This window comes from Trematomus bernacchii, unplaced genomic scaffold (assembly GCF_902827165.1).
Source record: "Trematomus bernacchii unplaced genomic scaffold, fTreBer1.1, whole genome shotgun sequence".
Taxonomy (NCBI): Eukaryota; Metazoa; Chordata; class Actinopteri; order Perciformes; family Nototheniidae; genus Trematomus; species Trematomus bernacchii.
Genome location: NW_022987950.1, coordinates 1,248,010 through 1,258,245, shown reverse-complemented (window position 1 = coordinate 1,258,245; position 10,236 = coordinate 1,248,010).

Here is a 10,236-nt window from a genome sequence, read left to right as displayed (position 1 = left end):
CGGTACTCTGTCCCCCCCCCTCCCAGTGAGCTGTGGTGTTCCACAAGGAAGCATATTAGGTCCGTTACTGTTCCTAATTTATGCAAATGACATGTCATCAGCATGTGACTGCAACTTGTTCCTGTTCGCGGACGACTCAGCCCTGCTGGTCTCTGACAGGAGCAGATTGCAGGTTGAAAAAACCCTCAGCTCCGAGCTCGGCAGAATCTGCACCTGGCTCGCCGATAATAAATTATCATTACACCTGGGTAAAACAGAGTCCATTCTCTTCGGTTCGAAACATAATCTCAGCAAATCCGACGACTTCTCAGTTGCAGTGGGTGACATTATTGTCACAAGTAAGAAGGAAATTACATACCTAGGATCTATTCTTGAGGCAAACCTCTCCTGTGACAAAATGGCATCCAATGTAATAAAAAAAGTCAATCAAAGAACTAGATTCCTATACCGGATCTCCTCTCTGGTAAACAAAAACACCCTGAAAACTCTGGCAGGAGCACTCATTCAAGGGTACTATGACTATGCTTGCACGTCATGGTACCATAGCACCTCCAAGGCGCTAAAAATAAAACTTCAAACATCGCAAAATAAACTGGTCAGACTACTGCTTGACCTTTCATCTAGAACCCACCTCACCTCTGCCCACTTTGACAACCTAGGATGGCTTAGAGTAGATGACAGAGTACAGCTACTTGCAATGGGCCTGGTCTACAAGATCCACTACACCTCTATGGTACCCATGTACATGTCAAAATTCTTCCCAAAGGTCAAGGAATACCATGATCATAACACCAGAGGGAGCTCCACAAATCATGTAAAACCCAGATTTGGCACAAAAAAAGGGGAATACACGTTTCGCAATTATGCCACATCAAGGTGGAACGCTCTTCCCACAACTGTAAAGGAAAGTAAAACTATACTTACCTTCAAAACCTCTCTTAAAGAGCACCTTCGGGGGAAAGCATTGCAAAACTGGCCCCGGTAATGGTACAAATCTCAACCTGTCGTACAATGGACAGCTTCCCCCCCCCATCTATGTATATACTCGCATTTTAGACTCTGTTACTAACTGTATATCTGTAGACTTGGTATGTCTTAAATGTCCGGTTAGGATGTATTAGAACGAAATCTAAAATGAAAATTGTAAATAAGCCATCTGTATGTAAAAAACCACCTGTATGTAAATTGTAAATAAGCCATCTGTATGTCAAATATGTCTTATATGTCTTAAATGATATGATGAATTGGAAATGGGGGACCCTGATGTAAACAAGACGAAAGTCTTTCTCTGGTCTGCATCCCCTTAACAATTGTATGTTTTGAGCTGTACTGTACTGTACCCAATATACAAGCTGTTAATAAACTTTTCAATCAATCAATCAATCAATCAATCAATCAATCAATCAATCAATCAGCACTGTTTTGCCTGGCTGGACCTGTAATTTACAGGAAAGGAGTGCGCGCTACTAAGAGGAGAGAGAGAGCTGTGGCTGATGGGCCATTAGGTGTGTAAACACACAGCATTCAGACTGTTTAAAAAACGGTAACAACGGACTATTTTTCTTAGCGGATGCATGTCAATTTAAATCAATACATACAACTATTTTTTAAATCAATAAAAACATTTTCTAAATCCATAAAAGCATTTCAATTAATATTGGGAGTCATGTCGTTACTTTGTTGAGAATGTGGCCATGTAATAAGCGGGATAATTTGCAGCGACTTGGTCATTGTGGGGAAAAATAACACCCAGGGATCAAGATCCTGATCTGCCTGACAAGGCTCCATTAAAATATAAATATTTTTAGTGAATTACTGAGTTTAGGCACGTTAATAACGTTTTAATGAAGTTGAATACAGAATATTCATATTTGTCAGTGATTTCATGTCAATTCGGCGAACATAAACATAAATGATCGTGGTGAAGATGATGATTAAATTAGGATTAAAAATCGAGAGCCGGCTGCATTTCCTCTTGTTTGTTTTTTTCGACTAAACAACATTATTTTGTTAAATAACAACATGGTGATGTTTTGTAAATGATTACATGTCTCTTATTTAGCACAGACTATGATCCTATCCGTGACATATGGATCTTAACAAAGATCCGCTATACAGTAGTACCAGACATACTGTACATCCAGCTTACTGTATCGAAGTTGATTTCACATGAGCTCCAGTGTGGAACCCCACTGCACCCCCTGGTGGATCAATGATCCATTGCAGCTGGCTTCACAATAATTACATTTATTTATCACGGGGGCGGTATCAAGTCAGACTGGGGGCAGTCTCTTGATCACGGCCCGTTCACGGGCCGACCACGACCCTCGTGTTTCAAACTGTCCTAAATTAGCTGCTACATCTGTAATATGCATGTTGGGGTTTTTCCCTTTCCTGTGTTGTCTTATATAGGTTTTTTGTGCATGTAAAGGGTCTGCAAAGGCTAAAATCCCAACGTTCCATCCAGAGATACTTCCAATCTTGCACCCTGGATTGACCTCTTGTTTATAACAGTGTGCCCTGTTTGAGGACACATTGATGGTCAAGTATAGCCAACAGTCTTTCTCCTATGAAATACTATTAGTAGGTTCAACTTTTGTATAGACCAGGGGTGGGGAACCTCCGGCCCCTGGTCCGTATACGGCCCGCGAGACCATTTGGTACGGCCCTCGAGGTAATTTATAAACACACACAAAAAGAAAAAAAAAAAATTCTAATGTACTGGGACTTTTTCTGTCTCTTTTATATTGTACGATATATATTGTAGCGACCCTGCATAGGGTGTCTGGGAGTGAGGGAGTAGAGCGGAGAGTGATGATGAACCTGCAACCTGTAACATGTAACCTGTGACCGTGTGTGAACAAAGGAGCTATTAAACCCAATCACTGGAAGCCTGTTTCCGACTCCCTTTGTCGAACGTTACATTGGTGTCAGAAGTGACTTTTTCGGACGAAGGACGTCTATCCTGATGGGAGCTCGTAACTGCGTCACGGAGTTAGCCGGTGTTAGTGGTTCTTGAACCCCGAGAGCAGGAGAGACTGAAAAGAGTCAAGGCAAGCTTATAAAAGTTAACAGCATTTAATTACACAAAAGATGCGGTGGTATACAAATGAAATGTGCACGTTGGTGGTTTCCCCTGCCAGCTGTTTGGTCCCGTCCGCGCCGGGTCAGCTGGGGGCAAAGAGAGAGGAGATCCTTCTTGTGTCTCCCCGGTAAGAACTGTAGTCTTCTCCCATTGGCCGGCGTCGACGGGGGCGTGTCCAATGCAAATCCTGTCGGTTTCTGCTGCTGAATTACATCACTCTGATGTCTGTGGTCATCTAAACATTCCCTAATAAACCTCATTCCAGCGTCAATAAATGAGTGTTAAACTCAGGGTGTTTAGTGTACAACATCACGTTATTTCACCTTCAATTCACGGTTTGAAAACGTAGCATTTCGCCTCAAGCTAATGCTAACCGGAAATGACGAAATTCACCAGCGGAAAACCGGAAGTCACTTGTGAATCTTCGGTTTTCAGAATAAAACAGATTTAAATTAAATACAGTGTATTTCATTCAAATTACGCCACATCAACATTGATTTTAATTTCTAACACCGGTGAGCTAGCGGAGATGGATGAGTTCGGCAGGATGGGAGTGAAGCAAGAAAATAGTGACGGAGAGGAGGATGGAGCATGCGGGTGGTCGAAGGACATGTGTAGGGAGTTCAAGAGTGCATGGGAGGCGATAGAGCGCCTGAGAGAGTCGGCGGTGAGGATGGCTAGAGACGCGGGGATGACGCCTTCCTCAGCGGCGTTTCGCGCCATTGACATTCCCCTCCAAAATGGCGGTGCCCAGCAACCAGTAGCAGCCACCGTGTCCGTGAAAACACCCAAATACTCGGGTAGCTCAGACTGGGAGGCTTTCCAAGCCCAATTTGAACTGCTAGCACATGCCGGGGGGTGGTCAATAGAGACTAAAGCGCTACAGTTAGCTTTGTGCCTCTCAAACGAGGCTCTTTCATGCCTGCTACTACTTAGCCCTGAGGACCGACACAGCTATGAAGCGTTAGCGGGGGCTTTGAAGAGGCGGTTTGGACAGTGTTTCCCGCCAGAGCTGCTCCGGAATGAAGTAAATAACGAAGTACCCCTCAATGCAGTGCGCAATGCCTCAATGAGCTCAATGTGGGCGGGAGCTCAACCTTTGAGGCACGTGACGTCCCGACTCCCGTGTTGTGTACTTATGCAGTCACAAAAGTAACATATTATATCTTATATTATTAATATATATATATAATTCTGATGTCTGTGGTTATTTAAACTTTCCCTGATAAACGTTATTTCAGCATCAATAAATGAGTGTTAATCCCAGTGTGTTTAGTGTACAACATCACATGTCATTTCACCTTCAATTCACGGTTTTCACAAAAAAATGTATACGCAGCTCGGAAATAATTACCGAGGTCCGGACCTCAGTGACCTCAATGGTGGATACGGCCCTGCGTGCATGCATGCGCGAGTCATGGTAAGATATCTGGATTAAGAGGTTGCTTTTTCTTTGCACAGCATGAAAGAAAGGCGAAATGAATGGGCTGTGATTTTAGTTTTTTTAAGCAGAGGTCAATCATTTGTACGGCCCTCGGAGGATGTTGAAAAATTTGAAATGGCCCTTGAGAGGAAAAAGGTTCCCCACCCCTGGTATAGACAGTGGTATAAATGTACCATAATCCAGATCTCAGGGTCTACATCAGGCATGGGCAAAGTAAGGCCTGCGGGCCATATACGGCCCGTTGGGCTTTTTAACCTGTTAAGCCTTTTTTTCCCCGTTTGTTTCCCAAAACTGTGTCTCAGGGCTTCTTAAAATGTAATTACCTATGAATGTGTCATACTCACTTAACGGGAAGAAACTCAGCTAACTGATGATATGAACCATTTTTACCGAAACAAAACACAAGTTTCACAAGGAGCGTCTAAATGAGCCCTGAGCGAAAAAATGCTAACGCACTTAGCACAGAACTCTAGGTATAAATCGATCGATATACTTATCGGATCTGCACAAACAAGCTTAGCTAGCAAGCTGAGATTTCACAGATTCTAGAAATATAAGTATCATCACTGAGCGATCAGAACTCGCGACAGGGGAAGCAAAACCAGACGCACGACGTAGCTTTAGGTAGCAAAACACGGAGATATGCTCACCTTTTGCTGTTATTCTGATCAAAAGTTGTGTTCAATGGCATTAAAACGAGAAAAACGCGGCTGAAGGTTAATCCATAGGTTAATCCAATGTGTCTTTAAAATTATTGATAATCCATAATAGAGTGGCGAAGTCACACCCACCTAACTTCCGGGTAATGGGACCTTATTTCGGAAAAATTATGCATTGAAGTCAATGGGGAGAGAAAACTTATCTTTCGATCCCGTTTGAATTGTGCCATGAATTACACATATGATGTTTGTCAATCTTAAAAAATAATTTCCGTGTCAAAAAAGTCACAGTTTGTCGTAAAACTGTTGAAATATAAGACTATGAAAAATACGTAACTAGAAAGACTACAAATCCCAGAGTCGCGTAAGTTATGTCACAATTGTTTTCCTCCACTAAAATAGAGATAGCTAAGATAAGATAACGCCATATAGATAGAATCTATATTCAAAATCTATCTATATGGCGCTGGCTAAGATAAGATAACTTTAACAAGATGCCTGTGTGCTTAGTACCAGGTTGTTATCATACCAGCAATGGGTCTTGCTCGTTCTTTTGCTTCCCGTCTGATGAAAGGACCAGGAGTGGCTTGATCAAGTTAGCTACCTAGCTAGTAGCTAGCACGTTAGTTAGCATTACAGCCTTGTCATTTTTATTAGCCTTAACATGAAGTAACATTAAGTAACCCAAAATGTTAAACAGTAAGAGTAGTAGTCATATTTCGTGAACCCTTTGAAGAGTACTGTCACCGGTGTGGTCATTCTATAATACACAATTTAAGCCCGGGGGAGAAATGCTAACGCTAACGCTAGCGATCTTTTCTACTTCATGCTATCTGCACAAATGGTTGACATTAAACATTAAAACGACCAGGCAGTTCAGAGAGAATCAAAGGAAGGCAGGCAGGCAGCTTTGCATGACATTCTTCAGGACGTGTTTCATTGTGTTGATAGTGAGGATAGTCAATCGTTTTGTTGACAAGACAGTAGTGACGGCCATCTTGGTGACGTGTGTTGTTGACCAGAGATGTAGTTCATTGAGCGTTTCACACAAACAAATGTGTTACTTCACAGTTTTACGACACTTTTTTTTTTTTTTACTTGCAAAATTATCTTTTAAATTGACAAACATCATATGTGTAATTCGTGGCACAATTCAAACGGGATCGAAAGATAATCTTTCTCTCTCCATTGACTTCAATACATAATTCTTCCGAAATAAGGTCCCATGGAGGTCCACCGGAAGGGGAGGGACTTCGCCACTCTATTCAATTTTTATGTCAAAAACTGAGTTTTCATATTAGCTGCTAATGATAGCTTCCAGAGTGTATGACATCTTCCTGTTTTGGCTACGCGTCACTCTCACTCCTTATTTGGTAACGTGTGTGTGTATGTGGAACTTCCCCTCGATTCCATTGGCTCATTGAATCATCAAAATCGACCAAGGGGGGCCAGAGATAGGTCAAATCTACTCAAATGACCCCAGAAGTGTTTTTTTTGTGCTAAATCTCTCTAAAAAGGTCAAATTTCACTTGTTTTGCATCAATCTTGATACAGGGTACTTATTATATGTTATAGTTTGGATTCCTAAAGCTTTTAGTCTACTATCCCATCATTCAAGGGTGGTTTTCACTATAAGTAATGTTTTTTTTTTGGACGGACACAATAATTTCCATTTTTTCTATGTTCAATCTGAATTTTCTTTAAAATAAAAAAAATCTATATTGATTCTGACTTTTCTACATCCAACTCACAGGTTTATCATTGCTTTGAGAAAAAAGATTATTAATTTACCCCTTTTAGAAGTGAAGATATGGTCATTTGTTCTGGGAATGTCATTTTCGAGCCTGAGACCTGGAAAACAGGCTCGGGGCTTAACAGGTTAATCCGGCCCGCCGAATATTGGTACAAAATTGTCCAAATGATAGTAAAGAACGCATTCATTTTGCCTTTTTCCTGCAATACCCGGCATTTCAGTTGATCCCACTAGATGGCGCACTCTAGACACAATTGACCTTTGCTGGAGCCGGCAAGATCTAAGAACCAAATACGTCACGCTTACATTGGAGGGGGTCGAGATTAACCTGAGCAATAACAGTTCATGGCGAAATACAAGTTGTAACAAGCAGTAGCGCTGAGCAAAGTGACAAGAACGCGACCACACACTTATAAAAAACACTTATATAAAGTCAGGCAACACTAACCAGGCTTAGTGTGATTCTGTTCATTTTACCTTACTTTAATGACCATCCGTTCACTGTTATTGATCATTGTGAAGAGGCAGACGTTTTCCTGTTGTTTTGTATTATAGCAGTTATCGGATGGAATCAATACACGTGGCCATCACAAGTAAAATCATAACGAAAACTACGCCGGTAAAATATGGGTGTAGAAAACGGCTTATGCCACAATATAATAGCAACAAGTAGCTTGTGTGACAGTCGGACAGTGAATACTTTACAGCGGCCGCTGCCACGAGTTAACAGTAGAGTAGACTAAACTCTGGTGCACGAGCAGCACTGCAGCGGGCAATAATGCAGCTGAACCACATTAACGGCCCGTCCACACAGCAGCGTTAAAAAAATCTTGGAACGCTTCTGCCCATTCACTTTGAATGGGGTGACGTCACTTTGCCTCACTTTTCGCCGAACTGCATTGTGGGAAGCAAAGCGGAGATTTTCAGGATTTTCAGGATTCAAAGTTGAGCAATGTTCAACTTTTGAAGCTGAGGTGGAAGCGTCAGCCAATCAAATCCTGTGTATGCAAATCTGACAGTTCAAGCGCTAGCCAATCAAACCGCGTGTATGCTGGGAGAGACATACCGTAGGTCATTTCCTCATATTCCAAAAAATGGAGGAGAAATTAGCGGTAGGGAATCACCCGGTGCTTTATGACCAGTCCCTATTTACCTACCGGGATATAAACCGGAGGAGCCAGGCATGGAGGGAGGTGGCAGAGACAGTGGTAGGTTTTCGCCTGTTTGGGGAGTTTATATCCAGTTTACTTCGGGCTTTTTTGCTTCGTATGTCGGGGGCGGGAGATTCATGTGATTGGTTGTTGGCGCCTTGCTCGCAAAAAATCTCCAAGCTTCAGATACGCCCACCTCCAAGATTTTTTTAACGCTGCTGTGTGGACGGGCCGTAATAAACAATGCACCACGGCACTCTGGAAAAGGTATAAGGTTGGTTAAAGTAGTTATTTCATTTAAAGTGGACCTATCATGCTATATTTGAATAATATATTGTAGGGCCATACCTATATAAGGTATATTTATACGTTTATGTTTTCAAAATACCAAACAGATCATGCATTTTAGCCATGCCTCATTTCGCTCTATGTGCTGTTTGCTGTTCTGATTCTGTGAGCTGCAGCTGACCACGCCCCCCTGCAGGAGAGGGGGGCGTGACACGGCCCCGGCACGAGTGTCATGTTACCATGCCGGCCCCGGCACGAGTGTCATGTTACCATGCTTGCTGTGATTACGAGTGGAGAATAAACATGTTATCTCAGAGCAATGCATGTGTTCAAGCATATTACGAATTTGATCCAGAATCTGACCCTGAAGAAGCGGAGGTTTCGGTGGAGGTGCAAACATCTCGGTTGCAGCAGGACGTTTCTGAATGGTTAGTTGACAAGCTGTTGTCCTTATTTGTTACGATGCTTGCTAATTATTCCGTTTCCGTTCATATTTTGGCTAATTAGCAAGAATGCAATGTGTACAGTTTGTAACATAGAGTTTGTAACGCAAAAACAGCGGTACATATATATATTTACATAGGGAGACATTCATCTTTTCAGCATATATATACACAATGGCCTCATTGCGTTTATTAATAATATAGTCCTTTTCTTCCAACATCGTGCAACAACTGTTACCGTTGGAAAGTTCAATAACTTAGGGTCATAAAAAGTATAACTCCAGATGCTTAAACACCTCAGTTGTCAGCAATGTGTGTATTTTCATATGTGTTTTTAAAAGCTCAGTTATTGACTTTCAACAGGTGTACATGTGCAAATTGCGCTGCAATGCCGTCTGAACCAGAGAATGTGTGCTGCATGGAGATACCACAGGTAACATTTTTGATAGCTTCACTAAGTTCTCTGTTTAGAGAATACATTTTTCACATGTCATTCAATATGTTTATCACAATAGGTGTCAAGACGGATGCAGGAACTTGAGCACTCTGTGCCTTGTATGGTGGACCATCCTGGTTTGGAGCCTGTGTGCCTAAATGTGTTCTCCCTGCAGAATGCTTTCAATATATACAGAGCTGAACATGGGAGACTACAGATGAGGCAAATACAGCAGTGAGTGGTTTGTTTGTTTTGACTGAAATTGTAAAACGTCTGCTAATATTGTTCATGAAAATAAATACTGATGTATATGGTTTTATGCAATCTTTCATTTCATTCTGTCATTGTACATGGCGTTACTATTATGATATACTACACAGCAATGGCATAACACACCCATGTGTACGACAAAAAAAGTCCACACACACAACCTTATGCTTTTGAAAGCAGCATATACTTTACCCATCCAAACATGAATAATCATGACACATTTTATATAAACTGTCGGAACTTTATTCAAAATCAACGGTATTTTACATAAATTAAATAGGCTTTTCACTAAATATTATTTGCAATTATTTCAGGCGTCACAGGTATCTAGCCTACAGAAGCTTTGTGAGCTGGTGCTGGGGCTTCCTTGGACGCAAGATCAGAGTCGTCATTCCGGCCTGCGTTGTCCTCAGGATTCACAGGGAGTTTCCTGATCCGCAATCAGACAGTCAAATTGAACCGTGTAGCATAACCGGCGATGACCTCCTCCCTGTCAGGTCGCTCATACTGGGAACACAGGTCCTCTGGGATGGGTATCTTCAGAAGCTCCTGTGTGAATGGTGCAGGGTCCACAAAGACTTGGTTGAAGATGAGGTCCATCAAGTTGGCCACGTAGCCTGTGCAATGTTAAAAAAAGCAAAAAAAATATTTGGTTTAGATTTTTATATGCATGTAAAACACTAAAAGTTGTTCCTATTTTTTTTATT